Source organism: Zootermopsis nevadensis, unplaced genomic scaffold, assembly GCF_977971745.1.
Source record: "Zootermopsis nevadensis isolate Lab colony 2312 unplaced genomic scaffold, Znev_1.0 Znev_ptg000013l, whole genome shotgun sequence".
In the NCBI taxonomy this organism is placed as follows: domain Eukaryota; kingdom Metazoa; phylum Arthropoda; class Insecta; order Blattodea; family Termopsidae; genus Zootermopsis; species Zootermopsis nevadensis.
Window position 1 is genome coordinate 4167538 of NW_028259145.1, and position 23628 is coordinate 4191165.

At 39.4% G+C, this 23628-nt stretch overlaps 1 protein-coding gene across 4 annotated transcripts in view; it reads left to right on the plus strand.

Moving 5' to 3' along the window:
• LOC110832582 (uncharacterized) overlaps positions 1 to 23628 on the plus strand; it is a 309094-nt gene that overhangs the window by 1310 nt on the left and 284156 nt on the right. For all 4 annotated transcript variants that reach the window (XR_015535045.1, XM_087348449.1, XM_087348451.1 and 1 more), the window contains exon 2: positions 834 to 1182. The gene's annotated coding sequence lies outside the window, so the exon portion shown is untranslated. The remainder of the gene's footprint in view (positions 1 to 833; positions 1183 to 23628) is intronic.

The following is a 23628-nucleotide window of genomic DNA, read 5'->3' on the forward strand; positions in this document are numbered from 1 at the left end:
TTTTGTGGTTGCCTGATCGGTTACAACCCGCGTGATGATCGTTTCTTTAGCAACGTCCCTGGTACTATCACTCTGTTGTTCTAACACACTGCTTGGAGAGTTGCTGCTCCAAGTTAGACGATATAAATCACATGTCATGGTACTAATTTCGTGTGACTTGGTAACTCGTGAGTTTATAAATTGCAGTTCGTGTTCAGTATGCGTACTTTGCTGCAGAAAATTATATCACATGTTCCAAGAGCCCCTTAATAGAGAAACAAACATACAGAAATCTGGTAGTTCGGCATTTCTTATTACTGTAAGGTAAATTTGCATTTCCTCATTTTTGTTTCTAAACGTGACTAGAGGTTTCCTATCGGATTGCTATCTGAAGATTGTGCAGGCGGTTCCAGTAAACCTCGAACATTACACAAAAGCCATTCTCTTGTTATATGGGCTGTTTGTTAGGGTCATTATCTCGTTGAAACGGACCTCTAATTTGTGTAATTTAAACCCTGATTAAACAACGAAACTATCCGACTTTTGCAACCGATTCCTTTTCATTTATAGGCAAGGATTTGATATGTTTGGGGATTAACATTAACTAACATTCAGACAGGAAAACTTAGAGTTTGTAAACATAATCTAATCTGTGCATATTTTTTTGTTCATTTAAATTAAGATATTTTTGTTTAGTGTAAGCTGTATTATGGTTAAAAAATTTTGGACTACATATTATAGATTTATTATGAATATTAATTATACATAAAATAAATTTTCTATCTGATCATTGAAAGGATTAACAAGAAGAAACATCGTTGTTTTTATAATTTTTTACCCACTTTAACTCGCAGAAAAGAATCTAGAAGTGTCCGAGGTTTACGTGGAAATCGTGGAACCTGTTGGCGTACGGCCAAATTCAGTTGTGAGTCATGAACCGGAGCGAACTGGTTGTGGAGAGCGACAGAGCTGGAAAACGCAGTGTGTGACGGGATCTACACATCTGCCTACCCACCAAGAGACCGATTGTGACATGTGGACAGAAGATTTAACGACCATGACTGTGTTTATAAGAGTAAATAACTTCCCACACGAGAAACTATTTGTGATTAAATTGAAGCTAATACGTCTGTGTACCACGCAAAAGGATAGCAGCAGTTCAATTTCTACTGGCTGATACAACATTAATGACGCCGTTGTAATGTGAGTATACCGACTGTTTTATATGAAATCTACAGATATGTCTTGACCGATTATTATATATTGATTGTGTAACAGGGCTAAATGGGGACGTTTATGATTAGAGTACTAGGACACCATTCGCTGAACTGACCTGTGTGGTCATATAGGTGACTCCTGTGAAGAAATTATCCAAAGCATTTCATGATAAATCCTGCCTACATTTCAATTATCCGAATATTTATCAGTAGTTTTTATTCCATAATGCCGGTGCTCTTTCAAAACTTTTTGTAATCACCGTCTTTATAATTGGAGGAACGACGGAGATTGAGATTGGTTGTACATTAACCTCACAAGTGGACTAAGCTCATATATACGCGACATTTTTGTCATACGTCATTGGAGTGTTCTGCCATCTAGCGAAATGTTTTTAAACTCAGTCGTGCTGCTCTATGACGTAGTACGTGCGCTTGCACCGAGATTTGGATGGAAGGGGACGGAACAGTAGTTATTGGAGAAAGGATATTCTCCTAAATAATTTGATGAAATTGCAAGTTATTTCTCGAACTTTGCGAACAGTAGGTCCCGTAAGATTTTTAAGATGTAATTGTGAACTACTCCACTAAATCCGATGGACAAATGAACACATGATAATTAAAGATAGTAGGGAAAGGGGACGAAGGCGGAAAGAAAGAGAATACGTAAAATTTTGTATATTGAAGGAAGTAACTGCAAACAACTGAGGGTTAATGCTGTGTCAACTACAGTTTAGAATTTCGGTTTTCTGGTTTAGTTTAAATATTTATTAGAATTATTTTCATACACCCTTTTTTTAGTCCTTTCTAATTGTGTAATCTAGTTTGGCTCCTGCAGCTTGGCTCCTCCCTAACCACGCCCCACGTGAACTCTCATGCTTTTTTTAACAATGCTGAAAATAGGAAGCATTTCGCTGAAAATCAGCTTGTTCCATTTTGAAGCTAAAGTACCTCCATGAACAGGCATTTGTAAACAGTCCACTGGCTGTTTGTCGGCGTGTGTTACCGCGATGTGTGTGTATGCTAAAACCACATTTGCATAAGCTGAATTATTTAGGAACACTTCTGTCTTTGTTGGTATCGTTGGAAAGGGAGGGGGGCCGAGAAATTAGTTTAACAAGCAAATATAGGCCGAGAGGCAATTTTTTTTACTATAATTTAGAGTGACATTTAGAATTCCAAGCTTTGCTAACACAACTAAAAGAAACATAGACGCACGTATAGTACAAAAATTTAGTGTGGAGTTTGAAATGAAGCGGGAATATATACTTTATACAGTATTTGAGTAAACGAAGGTCGTTGAGCTTATCGGGGGCACTCAAATGCGATGAATTCTAGCTGTTCCCTAAGAGAACGTTGTATTTTGTGGATGTGTGCTTCTGTCTTCCCCGGCAGATGGCAACACTACCTCGAGGATGTTAGAAATATATTAATTCCGTAAAGCAGCGCGCTGTTCTCAGCGTATTTAATTCTGTACTATCGTTTATCAACTGTTAAAACTGTTTAAATGAACCTTAAACAATTTTCATATTCAGAAATTGTTACTTATATACGATATAAACTGATTTTGATTTGTGGAAGGAAGCGGTCGTGGCCTAATTTAAGATATTATCCTAGAATTTGCCTGGAAGGACTGGGGGAAAAACCTCGAAGAAACAGTCAGGACATCAGGTCTCCGGGCCGAGGTTTGAACCCGGGACCACTCGACCACGACGTTTCGGTGTGTGTGGCTTTTGTAGATTTTTGCTTAATCCTCGCTTTATTTCGACCCAACTTCCTTATTTTTTAGATTATTTTTCATGCGTGCTACGTATGTGCACATTATTATTATTTTTTCTTGAATCTCGTCTCTCATATCGTTACTCAGAGAGAGAAGTGTTCCTCTTGTGTTCTTATACCTATTATCCGTCGAGAGGAGGGAAGCCATGATGATAAATGAAGGAGGATATGGAGGTCAAGGGGACTGCGACTTAAAACAGGGGTGATGGGGGGGTGGGTGATGGTGGCGTCTGCTCATCCTTTGTCATATAGAAGGCTACTCAAAAAACCTCTTCAGCTTATTCTCATAGGCGTTGGTGCTGAAGATAGTCATTTTCGGTGCAAAATGAACACTTATGTTAAAGGTGTGAATTTAGAAACAACGGGATTTGACGCTTTGGATCACAATGTAACATTTAAAGAGATATTCTAATATATTTGGTATTTATTTTCTTAAAGATGCCCCAGTCCTTATGAATTAGCTTTGCTCCTTCTACCACGAAATATAAGTCAGTTTGTTCCTTTGTTTTCGGTTAGTGACGCGCATGCGCATTCGAACATCTACGCATGCGCAGAAGTCATTACTCAAATTTCAGCTCCGAAGGAGCAGAATTTGGTTACGCTGTGTTATTTTGGATTAGGTGCTGTTAGTGACGCCCATACGCATTCGAAAATTTACAAGGCGCAGATTTCGACTGTTTTAGGGGGGGGGGGGGCAGTTTAGTTAAACGTTGTTACATTGTATTAGGTTAGGTGAGTTTAGCAACGCCCATGCGCAAATGTTAGAATATTTGCGCGTGCGCAGGAGATAATTAATGACGCCTTAGTCTCAGTATCACTGGTCTCTTTGCTTACGGCAATGAAGTATTACTTATTCATAAGTTCTGTTTTAGAGAGATTCCTTGTGGTGTGATCACGATGTTGGAAACGATTCCATACCAGTAAATTTTTTTTATTGCCTACGAATTAGCGCGAGGTTCCATTTGCTAGTATTTATGCTTCGTAAGTGGACATCCCGCAAAGTTAAAAAGCTTGAATAAGTTGTTCTTTAATTTTTTGATCACATAGTCTAAATAAGTACAATTCGAAGCCTTTCACGTGGACCCAATAACAAAACACTGTCTTACCTAAAAGGAAAATAACAAGAATTTACTGAACAGCAATATGATATAGGGTAAGGTGGTAAATTGGTAGATTTTAAAGAACCAGTCGTAGACGGCTTGGATGAAGTTGGAAAAACAGGCGAACCTTTTGCTTCAACATCATGGGCCCGAAAGATTCAAGGCACCGAACGCAATGTACCAGACACAAAGGCATTTTTTGCACTGTAGGACTCTTGTGTGTTCAGAGATCAAGATCAGTGAAAAACAGAAATTATTCGAAATTTATTTTTCTGTTGATTTTACAAGCATTGGTGACATACTGGCGAATACAATATTTTTAGTCTGGGACTCCGACAAGTTTTTTCGTGGTCAAAAGGGCTTATGAGTTCCGTAAACTTTGTAGTGCCGGAGGATAGGCCGATATTGAAAACAGAGTTTATAATTACAATAAATTATAAATAATATCCGTCTATACAGCTTATATTATTGATATAATACTTCGTTATAAATATTACATAGCCGGATGCCCTCAATAATAAAAGTTTGTAACTGTAGACTAAGCCACGGTGGTCTAGCGGTGAGAACGCTGGCCTTGTAATCCTGGGGTCTCGGGTTCAATTCCCGGTGGTGCTCAAATTTATAACTTGTGTTGGGCAAGGCCGTGGTCTAGGCAACACGGAGTTTTCCTCCGTGGCATCCCAACAATTACTCCATTCACACACAGAAGAAGGCAATGGCAAACCACTTCTGGATCATCTGCCAAGAACGTATATGAACAGGTCCCAGACCGAGAAAAGGATGGAAGGATCCTGTTCATATGGACCTGTCGTGAGACAGAACACTAAATATAATAAATAAATAATAACTGTAGACTAAGTAACAGCGACTTTGTGACTTTATTCTACATCATGAAGTTTGTGTCCCTTATCTCAATTTAGCACCAAGCCCTTCTCTCTACCACGCTCATGTTGAATGCAACGCTCTGCCTGTCTGAAAAACATTTACACCGGTTTAAATGTTTTTCTTCTGTCCGACAACTCAGTACATTACAATATACAGTCACATTTATTTCTTCATGTACGTCTAATCGTGTTACTACACGTAACATGGGCCCTGTCGGTACGATTTATACCGATAGAGGGAATTCGAAATTAAGCAACGTTGTTGTGAATAATATATTTATTTATGGTGATATGACGTAAACTGCAGTGGAAGTTTTATGTTATAAACTTGCCAGAATCATGCTATTTTAGGGTTATTATTTGGCGTAATACTCGTCACTGACTTGTGTGTCTAATGAACTGATAGGTGTGAGATCAAAATATTTTGGAAATGTTTCCTTTGAAAATTTTGAAGAGATAGGCGCTCGGTCACGATATACAAACTGAAATGATATTCATGTCGACATGAGGATTGGTTATAATTTAAGATAAGCTTGACCCAAATGTAGGTGTGAACGTACGTAGTTATATAAACCTATAATTTTGTATGTTGTTTTATGTGGGTTTTGAAATTTGATTTATAAATTTCAGGGAAGAGAATCGGTTTAAGTCGTTGGATAACAATGTGCTGAAGAGAATATTTGGTTATAAGAGAAAATATAAATAATATACTACTGAAATGCAAAAAAAAAAAAATGGAATTACAAAACTTAGGGAAATATTAAATATTTAATGAAATTGCAAATGCAAAAGTGTTTTGGTCGAAAAAGCCTTAAGGGAACAGTTTAATTGGGAAATCTAATCTTAATTAGGGTAACATTAACATGTATCCGAGAGGAACATTACATAAAGTGAAGCCTTTGTCAGTGGAGTTATGGAATTAGGGGTCTGCAGTGGCCGCGTGGTCTGAGGCGTGGGCCTTGTGCCGCTTGGTCGCTGGGACCGTGGGTTCGAATCCCACTCAAGCCATGGATGTTTGTCCGCGTTTCTCTATGTACAGGTAGAGGCCTTGCGAAGGGCCGATCCCTCATCCAAGGAGTCCTACCAAAACGTCTATAGATCGAGCCAACGAAAAGTTGGGACCCGCAGTACTAAGGCACTTGAAGAACGGGTCGTTCCCAGTATCCCAGTTATGAAATTGGTCCGCAAACGTGGGGAATTTTTCGATCAGCGGAGAAACTAACACATTTTAATGATCTGCAATCAGAAACTTTCACGTGTTTCAGCAGTTGACAGTATGTTCAGGCTGTGACGTATTTCAGGCGCTTAGTGGCCGGCTTTTCGCCATGGGCTCGGGGCACTACAGTGGGATTTGCGGTGGTCGCTGGCACTAGAATATATTTTTTTTCCTCCGAGTCCTTTGTTTTCTCCTGTCGATATCATTCCACCGATTCTACGTACACTTTCACAGAGACTTAGTCCGACTTCGTCATAACAACGACAAAGCATATCGCGTTCACATACCTGAGGAATGTCTTCCACTCGCATTATTTTAACTTGTTAAATGTTTTATTTATTTTTCATAGGTTTTTAAATCGATATTTGATTTGATTTATTTCATCAGTCAATCGACATATTGTACTACATCTCTCTACTCTCGTTATCCTGTAGACTTATTGTATCTCGTCCCTTAACATTGTAACCCCACGGCGAGAAGGGTTTTAGATATAGCTTTATCCTCCTTGTAGAACATCGTGCAAGATAACAGCTAAAATATTAGCTCTATCACCAGCAAGGAAATATGCAATCACAGTATCGCTGCCAACTATCCGAAATTAAATTTCTCTCTCTACTCGGAAAACAATTTAAATAATGTTATCATGAGGCACGTGGGACGAGAGTACACGCCTGCTCAGATGGAGTACAGTTTTTATTGTTATTTTCTTATATTTCGTAAGTATTTTGTGGTTTGATTTTAATTTTTTGAGCGGACAAATTAACATTTTAAAAAACGAAGAGGATTAACACAAAAAGTCTTATATCCCGCTGAGATCTGTTTTTAATATCATTACCTTTTTTGAAAAATAAAGTCGAAGTTCTGTTCTATTTATCAAGAATGAAATTTTTTTTTAGCGTGTTTAATAAATCACCAAATTTTGTCAAAGAAAATCTGGATATTAAATATGTGGATTGACTATTTACTCACAGGTTGTTAATTATGACTTTAATGTCATAAGTTAATTTTGTGTGCTGTATGTGGATAGTAATTATACTCACAGTCTGAAGAGAAGAGACTTCTTGGACACCAACGCTTAAAGGTGAGGGTAATATTAAAGTGGAATTGAAGGACGGTGTAATTACTAAACATTGCAGTAATACGAACGAACTTACCATCGGCAATGTTGCCAACTATGGTAACCCCATGTACACGAGGGTTCACGATCCAGGGGGAAGAGCCTAATACTGGTCAGTTGCTTCCAGCATCCATGACAATCGACTGTACGAGGTGCGATCGGAAAGTTTCCAGACTGCTGAATTTTCATCTTTGGGAAGAGGCAGAAGTCACACGGAGCTTAGAAAGGAAGTTGGGGTCGGTTCTTGCAAGATCTTTGAGCTCCTGACAAACGAGAAGTCAGTCGATTCTGCTTCTGGTCCTCAGACAGGATGCGTCGCATGTGGAGTTCTTCCTTTAGAATCAGCTGACAGGTCCCATAGCCTATCCCAACAATGTCGCACAAGTCGTTGATGGTACGACGTCGATCTTCGTGAATGGCCTGCCGAATCTTCGTAACATTTTCGGGCGTTGTGCTCGAAGATGGTCGCCCAGAACGCTCGTCATCATCGACAGAGTTTCGGCCATTTTTAAAACGTGAATGCCACACAAAAGTTTGTGCACGACCCACTGCGGACTCCCCAAATGCTTGCTTTAGCATTTCATAGGTTTCCGTAGCCGTTTTGGCGAGTCTTTGGCAAAATTTGATTTGTTCATGAAAATCCGCCATTCCGAAATCGCAGGAGGGTCGGTGTAATGCACTACCAAAACGCCCGTAACTAAGAAACAAATGCTAATTTGATGATGCCGGCTGGCACACTTATTCAATATGAATGTAGGCCGCACCCCCTAGCGGCAGAAGCTCGTACTACATCCGGTTCGCCCTCTATTGACACAGTCTTGAAACTTTCCGATCGCACCTCGTATTCGCCACATTCATCAATAAACACTCTACATTCATTACAAGGAAAATGTTAGTTAGTCTGTTGGGGGTTTATTACCAACCCTACTGCGCACAGCCAACCCTCGGTCACAACTTTCGAGACCCCGAAGCAAGCTGGGGCCCGCGGACTTTGGGATGAAGGATGCAACAGTATACTCGATGAATTCTTAACTAAGTGCCATGGGCGAAGGACCTCATCGAAATTTAATTTGGATGCGTTTCGTTTCTGTATTTCGGAAACTATGTTTCAGTGTTTAACGGGCCAGTAGGGACGGAGATGCCGGAAGATGATGTAGTTCTGATCGTAAAGGGAACGTTTTGTTGTTCCAAAAGCTTGGCGAGGAATTATTTAAGTATCCGGATCCTTGGAAACAGATACTTAGACGAAATGAGATGCCAGCCTTGTTTGTTTTGAGTATTTTGTTCTCTCGTGTTCTGTTAAGCGCCAATTTGAGGTGTTTGACGAATATCCTGAACATTCGGAGGTACTATTACCCTATGAGATTCCTTTGCCTCGTTCCACGAACATCGTAGCACAGTTTTATTGTTGTTGTTACCCGTCGTCCTACGTAAGCGATGAAATACGAGCGATGCCGGTGGCTTGGGCGACGCGGAAATTTTAAAGTTGCTGTTTGTGTGGCTCTGTCCTTTGTACCGTTGAAGATAAAATATTTTGATATTTTCTTTCGATTCGCTCCTGTTCGCTGCTCTGGCCGTGCAGTACAGGGAAGGTTCAGGCGTTAGAAAGCTGTGTGCTCTCTATCTCATGATAAAACGAGAAGTAATTAATCCAAAAACACTCACCTGTGATTGGTTCTCTCACAGTGTCGACACAGGTCTGACATTCGGGCTACTTGTCTCGGGGAGTTCCATACTGCCTTCGCCAGGGTCTCTTGTTGCAGTGTTGAGTATGTCGATACATTAGGGGTCAGGACTCTGCCCCGGCTTGCTGGGCGAAGTTCCGGAGAATTAGACGTAAATACGTCTATACGGAAAGGAAGTTTATATATTGGCTTTATTCTAAATATTTCCTTTATACTCGCTTTACAATTGAGTAAAGTTTGATTAAGACTTTGCTTATTTAACTTGAATTAGCTAAGTTTAAGATGGATCTGTGGTAGATGAATGTAGTGTAATGTAATGTAACGTTTCCTAGGTAACAACAATGCCGAGTAAACAGATGAAGTTTCCTAGGTAACAAAAATGCTTGAATACTTAACTTGAATTAGTTACGCTTAAGATGGATCTGTGGTAGATGAATGTAGTGTAAATTAATGTAACGTTTCCTAGGTAACATAACAAAGAAGTTACACTTTTTCGTAACACTTTTTTGCCGAATGACACTGACCCTAAAATATAGACGTATTTACGTAAAAAAAAAACACGCAAAACAGGAAAATGCTAAGCATAAACGAACTCTTGAATGTCTTCGCCTACCAGGTAGACCGAACACAAGTCGAGAGGGCAGGATTAAAATAGAAATAAACCCTCAATGACAGAGTCTGAAACGCCGTGCTCTTTAACTGACCATTTGCCATTCTTTTTCGTCTGAGGAATCATAATACAGGAAATTGACTTTCCTTCATTTTGGGTACAGGACCATTGTCATGCTGTCAACTACAGCAACATCACATTTATTTACATTTCAATGTGTGTAGCTAAATAATAGATATAAAGTAAAGTAAAGAATATCTGCAGTAAGTTTAATACTTAAAATGTGTGTAAGAGACGCTGTCCGTCGCATGATTAGGGGAGCCGGGGTTCTGTGTGTGTCTCCCGTGGGGTGACTCACTGGCTGCCCCCGGCGCATATGCCCGGAATGACATCCCCAAAGGAAAGAGAGGGAGAGATATAAATCAATGTAGTTTTCTTTTTAAATTGAGACATGAGATCGTTTCTCACCGGTTATAGGCTTCTGAAGATTAAGCGACAGAGAAGACAGGAATTTAATTATCAGCAGAGGTTCACCTCGATATAACTTCGCTGAGGTTTCATTAACAGTGGAATTCAAAGAATTAGGTTTAACCGACACTTCGTTTCCTGGATTCAAGGGACCAAGAGACCTAGCATTGTAAAACCTCGAGACCTTCGTAAATCGTCCAGGGCGTCTTTTTATACTTCCCGCAGGGGGTGGGGGCGTGGGGAAAGCAGAGATGTCCTTAAGACCTCGATGACATTCCAAAGGAGGTTCAAGTGATGTAAAGGACGTCGGTCCAGGAGGAGCTCGACTGGTGTCAGTTTCCTGAATTTATTCCAGGCTGTACTGCAGGCAAGAATGAAGTAAGGTCCTTAAGGTTACGATCGTATCGCTGCACGTGATTAGGACGCGATCGATAAAGCCTAGAAATTACGTGTGAAACGCTCAAACTGGAGTACGTATCCCTCAACGCTCCCGAATTTGAATTGTTTGAAATGATCTCCTTTGGAACACCGTGGTACGCCAACAACCTGGTTTCCAGGATACTAACCTGCGCTTTAGATTCTTTTACCAAAATCAGGTTGGCTGACTTCGAACGAACTGGAGGTCAAAAATAATTTATGTAAACCTTCTGAGGCTCTTATCCAATGGGTACCGGGTTCCTTTCCTAGGGGTAAAGAGCGGCCGGGGCGTTATACTGACCACTCACCTCCATCTGGTGCCGTGGTCAAGAATGGGTAGGAGCTAAATCTCCTCTCACCCTCCCCCAAGCGCCTAATGGTGTGTAGTGGGACAGCTTTACTTTTTACAAACCCCCCTGAATGGACAAATGCACGCGTCTGCAGAATGAAACCCGACCTTCGCGATTTTAGGGGGCTCCCCCACTGGCATGTCAGGCGCAGACGGACATAATTTCTGACTTCTATCGGACCAATATAAATCATTGCAGATGTTAAAATACGTCTTCATAAGCCCCAGATGGGCCCTCCAAAATAGGGTCTTGAATATAATTCGGTATTATAGGGTGGTACAACATCTTGAAACAGAACTTTCGGTCTCTCTGTCGGAAGCAGAAACACTGAACTCAGGAAAAGATAAACGTCAGACTTGATTTAAAGCCACCCAACGCTCCCAACAGTTGACAGCATATGTGAGAAATCAAAAAGTAATGCGTGAAGATGGGCTAATCAGCCCGAAACATCGATACACGAAGAAAGAATACGTGTGTGTTGCGAGAAATCATGGAACTTGTAAATACTTAAGTAAATACTTAAACTCCAAATATACAAGTATACAAAACAATAATTTTGCCAGTTGTTTTGTATGGGTGCGAAACATGGTCTCTCACTCAGAGGGAGGAACACAGATTACAGGTGCTTGAGAATTGGGTGTTGAGGAGGATATTTGGGCCTAAGAGGGAAGACGATGGGGTCTGGTGAAAATTACGTAATCACGAACTTAAACGTCTATACTCCTCCCCCAATATTGTCAGGGTGATTAAGTCAGAAGAATGAGATGGGCTGGGCATGTAGCGCGCATGGATGGGACAAGGTGTGCACCGGGTATTGGTTGGGAAGCCTGAGGGGAAGAGACCGCTGGGGAGACCTAGACGTAGATCGGAGGATAATGTCAGGAGGGATCTATGAGAGATAGGAGTTGAAGGAGACTGGATTTCGTTGGTCCGATGGAGGGCTTTGGTTAATTCGGTGATGAACCTTCGGGTTCGGTATGCCATCTAGTTAGTTAGTTATACGCTCCTGTAAACCCACAAACATCCGTAATGTTTTCCTGTGCATAGAAGTCGAGGAACTGCCTTCATTGATTTGGATACCCCTACATTAGCAAGGAAATTGGCTGTAGCCCCTCGCCCCTAACTAATTCTTAAGCTTAATATCAATTTCATTCATTACTTTGCTCTTTTAATTGTACGTTCATTTTTGTCCATTCAAAGTAAGGAAGATGGTAGCGTAAAAATTAATAATGTATTTAGAAGAGATGAGTAGTGGAATTTGAGGTCCTGTACTGTTGATGCTGGAACGATATTGTAATTGGGAGTTTTGGGAGCGTTGTTGTTTCCACGAAAATAAGCTTCAACGGGAGATTTTGGTCTTGGGTCATCGTCATTCATTGATTAAGCTTTGAAACGACTGAATCCAGACCACAAAATTTGCCATTTCAAATAGAAAATACTAGTTTTCTGTGGATTGAAAGCCTTCAGGGCCCATTTGCTGGCGAATTTCAGGAAAATTCTGTTACCGTGCTCAGCCATTTTTATACATTCTTTAGCAGAAGTAAAATATTGCCGCTCCGAAACAGGACATGTGTTTTTAAGGTTGGTGTTTGGGGGGAAACTTTCACTTGGGTTTCGAGTTGTTTTGGGGTGGGGTCAGGAAAACCACTCCCGTCTCTTTACCATTGAAGGGATGGGTAGAATCCGGATGTTTTGGTAGTTGGTTGGCGTTGAAAGGTAGTAGACACGCGGAATAGACCCGGACGGAAAACATCTCCAGACGCAGTTACTGAGTTGAAGAGGAACACACTCATTTCCACTCATGGTACAGCAGAAAATAGTTCTCGATCTCAATTTGACCTTGCTGAAACCTAAAGCCAGTGTCCGACTGGCTAAACGAATATAATTTCATCACATCTCAGACAATGACTTCCACACCGCGGCTCGCGGAATCTTGAACTCTTACACTGCAATCAACTTTCATATAAATCGCTCTAAAATGCTGTGTCATTTACGTGTAGGTTATTATTATACAAAATTTTGAGACAATATTTGATGACGTTGTTTTTTCGTGTTTCAGAAGTTCGTACGACCTTAATTTACTGATGACTGTACTAAGATAATGTAAAGGAGTGTCCGTAGTTAAGCAATTTATGTCGTTTAGACTTCATAATGTCACGGTGGTCTAGCGGTTAGAACGCTGGCCTTGTAATCCTGGGGTCTCGGGTTCGATTCCCGGCGGTGCCCGAATTTATAACTTGTGTTGGGCAAGGCCGTGGTCTAGGCAACACGGAGTTTTCCTCCGGGGGCTTCCCCGGTTTCTCCGTGGCATCCCAACAATTACTCCATTCACACACTGAAGAAGGCAATGGCAACCCACTTCTGGATTATCTGCCAAGAACGTATATGAACAGGTCCCAGTCCGAGAAAAGGATGGAAGGATCCTGTTCATATGGACCTGTCGTCAGACAGAACACTAAATAATAATAAGATGAGGTGGTCTAGCGGTTAGAACGCTGGCCTTGTAATCCTGGGGTCTCGGGTTCGATTCCCGGCGGTGCCCGAATTTATAACTTGTGTTGAGCAAGGCCGTGGTCTAGGCAACACGGAGTTTTCCTCCGTGGCATTCCAACAATTACTCCATTCACACACAGAAGAAGGCAATGGCAAACCACTTCTGGATCATCTGCCAAGAACGTATATGAACAGGTCCCAGTCCGAGAAAAGGATGGAAGGATCCTGTTCATATGGACCTGTCCTCAGACAGAACACTAAATAAAATAAATAAATGTGAATAAAATGACAAGAAATTAAACAGAGGCCTGTATTCTGTCACAATTCGGTCTCATGGTATAAGATCACAGGTCTTCTTTTACACTGAATGCAATACTTAATCCCATGTAACTCATCGGTATTTAGTTAAGTACATTCTATTTAAATTCTATACTTCCGTGCCTCCATTGTTCATGTGAAGACGTAAGATTTCATGTGAAATTGATTTTTCTTCCTTACACTAAGCGCGACTTCGTTCGCTAGTTCCCTATTTCTGAAACGCACTGTACCGTACTTTATTTAATATTATTGCAGTCTTTGCTATTTCCCATATGCGAGGGAAGACTCCATCCAGAAACTGTGGTTACGCTCTAGTCTGTGACGTAATGAAACTTGTAGTTGACGGGGAGGGAATCTGAAAGGAACTTTACAGAGCGCCAACATCAAATGAAAATCATATGTTAGGGTGTTGTCATAGTAATCAAAGTGACTAGCGATACGTTCATTCGGAAGGACGATTCCACCAACGGCGTTTATACGTTAAAATCACAATCATTATGAAGATGACTGCATTCTGAGATGTTTGCGCCTGTTAGGGTGGTAGAAATATGCCAGTGTTTCAGGGGTGGCTGCTACCTCCATCATCGCCCTGATGACGGACGCAGTAAGCACCTCTGAAACGTCGGCAAACTTATATCAGACTACACAACCATGTGCAAACTCATAGCCGTGAGAACCTCACATCGAGCATAGGAAGGTCATTTAATCGAATTTCTTAACAGAGACAAACGAAGTTTGCATTGCCAGAGAAGGCAGGCGTCCGGACGCTAACCGTTTATGCAGGAAGAAGTGGCTAAAGTTCCAGAGGATGCAAGAACCAACAGAGCGACTGCTCCGGAGTTTTTAAAGAACACGTAAATACTTCGCGGCACGTAATAATAATGGCCGCTTGGACTCCTGTACCGAGTAAATGACTGGCAGAAGGGAGATATACATCCGAAAAGTGGACGCTGTCGACGATAAGCGTCTTGTGAATTGAAAATGTGTTTATAACTTTTGACGCGGATGGAGGGACAGTACTGGAACGTGGTACTCCCCCCTCCAAGCGTCTACATTGGCGAATAGTGGGGAAGTTAACTTATTATGGCCACATCCAGGGAATGTGAAACATAAAATTATCCCCCGCCCGCCAAAAAAATTAAGAGCAGATTACTATAGAGAAACGAAGAACAGAAGAAGTATGGAGAAGTTGGTGTGGAACAGCAGAGGAGGCAATGGTAACTAGACACCTGCGTTACGACCAAGAAGGACATAAGAGAGATCTGAAGGTTGGACAATGGAGAGACACGGATGGGAGAAATTTTGACTGCAGAAGACGGCTCCAGTCGTTTTGACACTTAAATACATACAAGTACAGTAGATTACAGTTAATCGGACTTGGTGGATTCTAATCAGTGGGATGTGCAGAGATTGGTAAGGATCCTTGTCTGGTTCGATGTCGTAGTTCGTCAGTCAGCTGCATCACTAACCCCACAGTTCAGTGGACAGCGACACCAACCTGCACACTTAATGACCTCTGTTCCATTCTCGATTATAATATTTTTGGTCCAAAGCCCTTACGCTATAAGGAAAACGATGTCCATAATATTGCATCTGTCACCAAATTATAGGTATAATTTGTGAAGAGTTTGTACCAGATTTGACATTATAAGCCTTTGTAGAAATCTTACGGAGTTGACAGCAAATGCCCGTCCCTCGAAGAAAATAGATTTTCCATAGGGGGTGATAGCTCGCCAAAATTGTGTAAAGAGATTTATTATTGAATTGGACGAGCGTCCAGGAAGACAAACAAAGCTTCAGCATTGTATGAAGGGGGTGTGGACCGGTCTGCTGAATTACGAGAGTGGATTTAATTCCACAGACAGCCCCCAGCTATGCAATTTATTACAATGATTGTCAACGTATATGTAGGACACATAGGCTTACTGCAGTGATTTCACTGCGTGGCAGATTGTACGAGGTTTAAAAAATATTTTTGTTCAAAAATTATTTTGCCTTGCTCATTTTTTCTTCTGAGCTCGTCACGTCACTTCCAAATGTATAAAGGTGCCGTTAGATAGAAAATGACACGTTGTAATTGGAAGTTAACAAAGCCTACCGTTTTCCATATAGAAATAATCAGCACACACATGTTTTTTGTGCATGTACTCTTTTCGCTTTTAGTATGAAAAGACCGTGGCAATATTTTACAGAAAGGTTTTGTTTCGATTTGGATGAAGCCACAAAGACTAACTAAAATAAAAGTTTAATGTAAAATTTTATTTTAAAAGTTTAAATTAATTTTTTCAGTTTTTTTTCTTCTCTACGAGACATCTTAATCACATAACTTTTCTATTGCAACTTGTGAATGAAACAGCGTAATATAGATCATAATTAATGTTCTACGAAGCTGTTAACAAGTTTCATCAGAATTTAGTTTGAAATGTAGTCTTAGATTTGAAAATTTAATGTCCCGGGTGACACAATAACTTATTCTGTGAAATTATTCCAAACCAGTGATCATCGAACTGTAATCTTCTCACGGACACCAAGGATTAATGGCGAAATTAGTTTAAATAACAGAACAATTTGAAAGATCATTGAATAATTGTCTAACTAACCATCTCAGTAACACGTGCCTTTAAAGTGACTTCTGTCCTGGACAATCTGCTATGAATTTGTGTCGGACACGTGGTTCTTGCTGTGCACACATCGTGGTCGAGTAGTTGAGACTCTTGCTTTAAACTCTGGAGGTTCTAATCGGCTAACCTATCGGATATTCATGATTTTCTCAGTCCCTCCTAGCAAATGTCGGATTGTCTAAAATTTACCTGCGAGCTCTTTCTTCAATATATTTATCATTTCATTATTAATTGATAATCTTATAATTTGAAGCTGTATGCGATGTCACAGAACAGAATTTCTTAAGCTTATAGACGTTCTTTCATATTTCGTTGAAGTGGAAACTGTCCAATGAACATACGTCAATCAATGAGGTGTTAAGTTGAAGCAAGGCTCCTAGAAAAATGTCCTTTGGTGACGGAATTCCGGTTCCATAACTTGAATCCGTACTGAGAAGGATTTGTGTTTCTCACGGCGTTGAGTCCTAAGATGGTTGTCTTCTGGTTTATGGCGCCGTGTAGACTGGTAGAAGATTACCAACGTTTCAGAGGTCCTTTCTGCCTCCGTCATATATCGCCCTGATGATGGAGGCAGCAAGGGCGTCTGAGACGCTACACAACACTGTAACCTACAAGACAACCATCTTCGTAAAGCCTTACTTGTTGCAGGCAAAGTTTGTCTCGACGAGATCCCTTGTTCCGGCTTTGTGCTAATGCAGACCCCGCTCATATTTCATCACTGATGTAGAACATGAATATTCAAATATCCCCAAGTTTACGACTTAAGTTGTTTAATCCTCTAAATCACACATAAACAAAACACAGAATATGTATGTCGTATACAGGCCTACACACAGATCTCAATGAACGTCGGGATTGAAACTGCCAGGCGCGTTTGTTCGATATTAATTGATCTGTATCTTTCATATTTCTCTCTCTCTCTCTCGTTTGCGCTTTGCTATTTATTCTCTATTTGTTTGTAATTTTTTTTTCTTATAGAAGTTTTATAAAATTACTGAGGATTTTTTTTATTCATTCGCATTTGTCCCGCATTTGCAGAGTCTGCGATTTACCTTGGAGTTTTTTTTATGATTGATAAATTTTTTGGATATTGGTAGAACTCCTTGCATGAGTGATCAGCCCTATCTGCAAGGCTTCTACCTATACAAATACAGAAAGACGCGGGCAAACATCCATGCCTTGAGTGGGACTCGAACCCACGGTCGTAGCAGTCAGGCGCACGAGGTCCATGTATAAAATTACTGAGGAATCTCCCCAGATAAAACAGCGTGCTAGAAAGGGACCACCTAGAAGACCTAGATGCAGATGTGAGGATAGTCTTAAATGAGCCTTAAAGAAATAGGACTGGAGGGTGTGGATTGAATTACTATGTTTCGGTGTAAAGACAGGCAGAGTTTTTATCTGAAATGACGAACGTCAGGTTTCCGCTTATTAATGAGGTCCCGAGTTCAATTCAAGGCCTGGTGACAGGATTTTCTAGGTGCAGTTTTCAGTAATTTTCCTCAATCCCCGAATTTAAATATTAAGTTATAAGCTTAAAATAGGCCACTACAGTTTCTTTACTCATCCATACGGCTTCGCATAATTCACAATCGACCTCCGTTTGGACACTGTAAAAACCTTGCAGATAAAAAATATTACTGTTTTGCATGTGTAAAAATTTTGTAATGAACCTTCGATTTCCGTGAGCCACCTAGTTAATTAATTGGTCGGTTAGTGTTGTCTACAAAAATAAGTTTCCAAGACATTCTTCAGGATTTCACCGATTCCTTTTGGCAGATGGGCCCGTTCTTCGCCCTTGATTAGTTGCGCCATAATTGTTTTGAAACACCGGATGCATAAAACAACTGCAAACTGGAAAAAGTACGTAATTAAATATTCACGAGCTAGTTGAATATGTTAAATTAATTATTAGAATTTATAAAGACTTGAATAAAAGTTTTTGTTCACAGTCTTCTAATGACTAAGGAAAACGTTAAATTAATTATTCTCGAGAATTCAAGTGTTGTATGTTTTTATGATAAAAATGCAACATTGCACTTACAAACTGAATGTGTTTCTTTTACACGTGGGCGACATTAAGTTCTGTATGCAAACCTTGGGCAGAAACTGCTTCTGAGCAAGCCATAAAAATGAAAAATATTTCTCTCTTGACTCTTTATCCAATTCGTTTAAAGGCTGACCTTGAGGTTCACTGATTATAACGAAACATATTTCGGTTATAAACAAAAGACGCTCAACTGAAATGGGCAGTCAGATGATGTTAAGTTAACGGTATTTTGGGATATTCTGTTGATATTTCGACCTGCCTTTTGTTTTTTGTAAAAATCTTAAAGATAAATACTTTTCCCAACACATAATTTTGGGAGATAATATCTTCTCCGAAAGTAACATTGTTGGTAGCGACCTGTCGGATTGTTGTTTTTAAAATTTGTATTCAAACAATCATAGCCACGGTGGTATAGCGGTTAGAACGCTGGTCTTGTAATCCTGGGGTCTCGGGTTCGATTCCCGGCGGTGCCCGAATTTATAACTTGTGTTGGGCAAGGCCGTGGTCTAGGCAACACGGAGTTTTCCTCCGTGGCATCCCAACAATTACTCCATTCACACACAGAAGAAGGCAATGGCAAACCACTTCTGGATCATCTGCCAAGAACGTATATGAACAGGTCCCAGTCCGAGAAAAGGATGGAAGGATCCTGTTCATATGGACCTGTCGTCAGACAGAACACTAAATAAAATAATAAAAATCAAACAATCGTATACTGAAATTATATCTCAATACACAGGAATATAATTGTTAACGGAATCATAAACTTGAAAACGTTTATCAAGGTTATGGGTTCGTTCCTGGAATCTCAGGGTCACCGGGGCTTGAAATCAGGACACTTTTTCGGAGTCTTTACCTCTTCCTGGTGTGGAGGAACAAGCATTTCAACGTCTGTGCATTTTTTCAAGTTTGAAGCGAACACAAACAATTTTAATTTTGTAAATAAGATGACTTTGTTTAATTTCGTTATAATTATGTTTTATCGATTCGACACGAGAAGAATATTCTTGTGCCTTGGTGGCAGTTCAATACAAGAAAACGAAGTAAGTCTACATTTTGAATCGTACTGATGTTGTTGGTACTGTTGACAGTTGGCAGAACTGAAACAAGTGTTAAAGTGCTCGTTAAGCGAAACAGAAATGGCAGTGACATTCATAATGACTCGGGAGCATTTATGATTCATGACTGTATTAACGTAAAGAGGTCTGTTTAGACAAAAGTGTTGTAAGGACTCATGTCTCTGAATTTTAATAGGTCCAAACATTTTTCCTTTTTATAGCTGTTTTATTTTACATTTCTCCATTGTTTATCATTTCTAATAATTCTACCGTATATCAGTCCACGCTGAAGCTCTCTGGATTTGATAAACAATAAAGTTGATCCATTATATGAAAATATCTGGACACGACCTCCAAAAACTACACTACGAAAAATTGTAAAAAATTGTAATTGAGTTTTAAATTTGATATAATTTTACACCTGATGATGGTTTAATAAAACCGAAACATGTTGTAAACTGTTCCAATTGTAAATCGATTATTCGATATGGAACACAGAATGATGTTTTAATTATTTTAATTATCTTATTTAAATACATTGTGATTTGACGGAATAACCAAATAATTTAATTTTAATTTAATAAGTCACAATATGACTCAACTACACTATCTTATTGATAAACTTCGTCAAGCAGTCGATATCAAGTCGATTAGGCAAAAGTTGAAGTAGTGAAGATTTGATTCGTATTATTTTCCAATAACAGAGTTAAAAGTTTAAGTCATTGTTATGTTTATCTTTTATTAGTTAAAAGGTAATGACCCAATAATTATATTATATTCCAGAAAGTATCCCAGTAAGCTCCACTCCTGACGGAAGGGTATCGTCCAGTTTTACCACGTTAGCCGGGCTAACACGTCTCATTTGACTAACACGAATTCTCCATATCTGCTTACTTATGGTTCATAGTTATAAAATGAACATAATCTTTTTCTTTAATAATATCAGATATATATTATTTAAATCTTGTCCGTCTAATCACAATAAATTCTTATTAAATATTAAAATATTACAATAATTAACATTTAAAATATTAAATGATGTTCTTTATCGAAATATTTCTTAAATACAATTTCTATATAGAAATTGTATTTAAGAAATTGTATTTAAGTTATTATTGATTTGAATCTTTATATAATTATATACACCTGAAGATAGTTCTTTTACGAACTGAAACATGTCGTGAAAAATGATGGTCTAATGTAAATCGAATATTTCGATAAAGAACATCATTTAATATTTTAAATATTTTAAATGTTAATTATTGTAATATTTTAACATTTAATAAGAATTTATTGTGATTAGACGGACAAGATTTAAATAATATACATTTATTATATCACAATATGACGCAACTTTACCATCTCATGAATATCAGATATATTTATTTAAAGCGAGTTTAAAATATTTCATTGTAAATAGAACACACTGTATAATAATTCCATAGTAATTAAAACGTGTTACAGTTATAGGCTGGTACCACTGACTCCATAGAATTGTACACAATGTTCCGTGTATATACGGGAACGTTATGCAAGATTGTTTAATATTTCAGCTTACAACGGCTCGTTGCGGATTTAAGCTGGCAAATGTAATTCCACGGACATACGCGCATTGATTTCTTTGGTTATAAAACTAATTTTTAAAAAAAAACAGTAATTTTTGAAATTAAGAATTGGTTTATTGCCTCCATTATCAGAACACAATGTGTTATCTTTACGGTGTTAAGCTGTAACTGTACATATTGTTCTCCATGGATGTGAGATGAGTTTCAAAGATACCTGGAAGGTTAAGCTATATGAAAAACCAGTTTCGGTGGCCTTTCTTCAGGCATGTTTAGCGGTAGCCATAACCACATTTCCAATTACTTTTCGCTCACGCCAACTTGCTCAGGAACGGCCTTAACGACACGCGAAGGTAAGCCGATGAAACAAAAGTGTTTCTTAGGAACCCACGCGAAAGTAATAAACTACTGCATTTGGGTGTTACCAGGTTCGATTCTGGGATTAGCGGCTGACTTGAATGACTTTTCCGTCGACATGTATTCAGGACTTTCGTGCGATATGTCTCGGTTGCCTAATTCTTAATCTTTTTTATGATTCACCACACATAATCGTTTCATTTTATAGACGGTATTTTTATTTTTATTTTTGCATCGTAAGACGGGCTTACGTCAACATAAACTGCCCTGTTTATTGAGCACCAAAGGTTTATCCTATGTACCTGATACATCTGTAAACAACATATGATTAAGCGGACCATAAGGTGCAGGTTTAGATGATTGGGCTATTATATAACTTATATTTCTACCTGGTTCCTCTCTTTCTCTGTAGTACCACCTTTGCGCATTAAAATAGGTCACGACACATCTCGCTGTACTTTTAAAGTCATGTAGAATGATACTCTAATTTAGTTCTGTATTTTATAAGTCGTAATTAAATAAACGTAGCTAAAGAACTGTTTAAATACTACTTCTTCGTACACAAGACACACACACACATACACAGGGTGATTATAAAAGGACTTCACAACTTTGAAAGTGTATAGAAATTTATCCAGAAGGCTTACAGAATCGGTTGAGGTGTCATTTTGTAGCAAAACAAATCAAGTTTTACCTCAAACAGTCATTAGGTCGCAAAAGCTCAAGGGAAGAGACCACTTTGGCCCAATATTAAAATGATTCGTAGCGTGTTATGTTGGAAACGTGACAAAACTTCCTTAAGTCAGGGTCTAATTAGAGATTTTTGAACACGGTGATGGATTTTTGTGTTATGTAGTAGCACAAAATTCCTTGGCCGCGTGATAAACATAATTTTGGTTCGTCAGTCAAGCCCACGCATGCGTTAGACCGACTTAATTGCTACGCGTGGTGATGTGTCCAAGTGGTGGCTTCCTTGTAAGAATTAAGGGACGTGGTCCATGATTTAACCGCGGTAACACTTAAACACAATTTATCGTGAGTACGTTTGTCTTCTGGGGGGAGTAAGTGGACTTTTCTGGGAATTCGCCGGGTTTTATATTCGCTAAGCCAACCGCCTGTAATGGGTTTCTAGCACGCGTCGAGCGTGTAAAGGAACGTTTTTACGTGGATGTATAGCTCGATCTTGAGACGAATGTAGTAAAACCCATCTCGGGACGAATTATTACGAAAATGAATGCTTCTTTCTTGTAAATTTCTCCATATTCTCTCATTTCATGGCGTACAAAGGGATTTGTAGCCTGTACGCGTATCTTAACCGCGCCGTTGTTACGAATCTACGCACTAATGTGTATATCAGGATATCGCGTTATCCACTCAGCTCGTCCATTATGTCAGCTTGTTCGCCTGCAGGTAGAGTGCTCCTGGGAGCTCCAGGTTCATATACATGGACATGAATTGTACTGAGGAAGCTCGCGGTGTCCCATAATGATAATTTTACCCTCGCACAATGAAGACTTCATAAACGAATTAATTATTCGCATTTAGCCCACCGGCAATTAAGACAGTTTTTATAATAGGCCCCCCAGGAAAAAATCACATTTTTATATTAATCTTGCGTGGTTATTCTAATTATGTGCGCCATAGATTACATTGTTCTAGGGGGAGGTCGTCACAGGATGCGCTGTCTGTTATTTCGTCATTATTGTGTTCAAAACTGTCATGGTTGCGCCTCAGAAATGAGAATACTGTTTTTCGCCCAGGATCACCCTAGCTCGACTACAGTTCTTGGCCCGAAGGATGAAACGTTCTGTCACTGATATTATTCTCTGGAAATTCTTATTCCGTGTGAAATACATTTACTTTAATGACCACAGCCGATATTCTCAAGGCAAAGTAGGAGTTGAGGTCTTCACGACGGTGAGTCTGAAGATTTGCTGTCTTCTGGGGTGTTGCCCCGTGTAGTCTGGTTGAAGTTTACCGACGTTTCAGGAAAAAAGGCGCACGGCTCACCTTCCTCAATCGTAGAGGAATTCAGCAGAAGAAATCCCACCACGTCTGGGTTAAACTTCCATGTGTTGAAAATAAATCCTTCTCTTACTTGAAATTTTGCTGTTGTAAGATGGCTGCTATCCAAATAAATATTTCCTGGTTCTAGTCTTTGCATTATAAGTAGTGCACTGTAAAATTTAGAGTCGAATACTTATTACTGGAAAAATATTAAATAATTCTTAAAGAGAGTATGAATCATATAAAATTACATGAACGTAGAAATTATTTTCCTTAACGTCCCTAATCATTGAAACGGTAGTTGATTACCCCCGACAGTGGCGTATTACTTATCACATGCAGT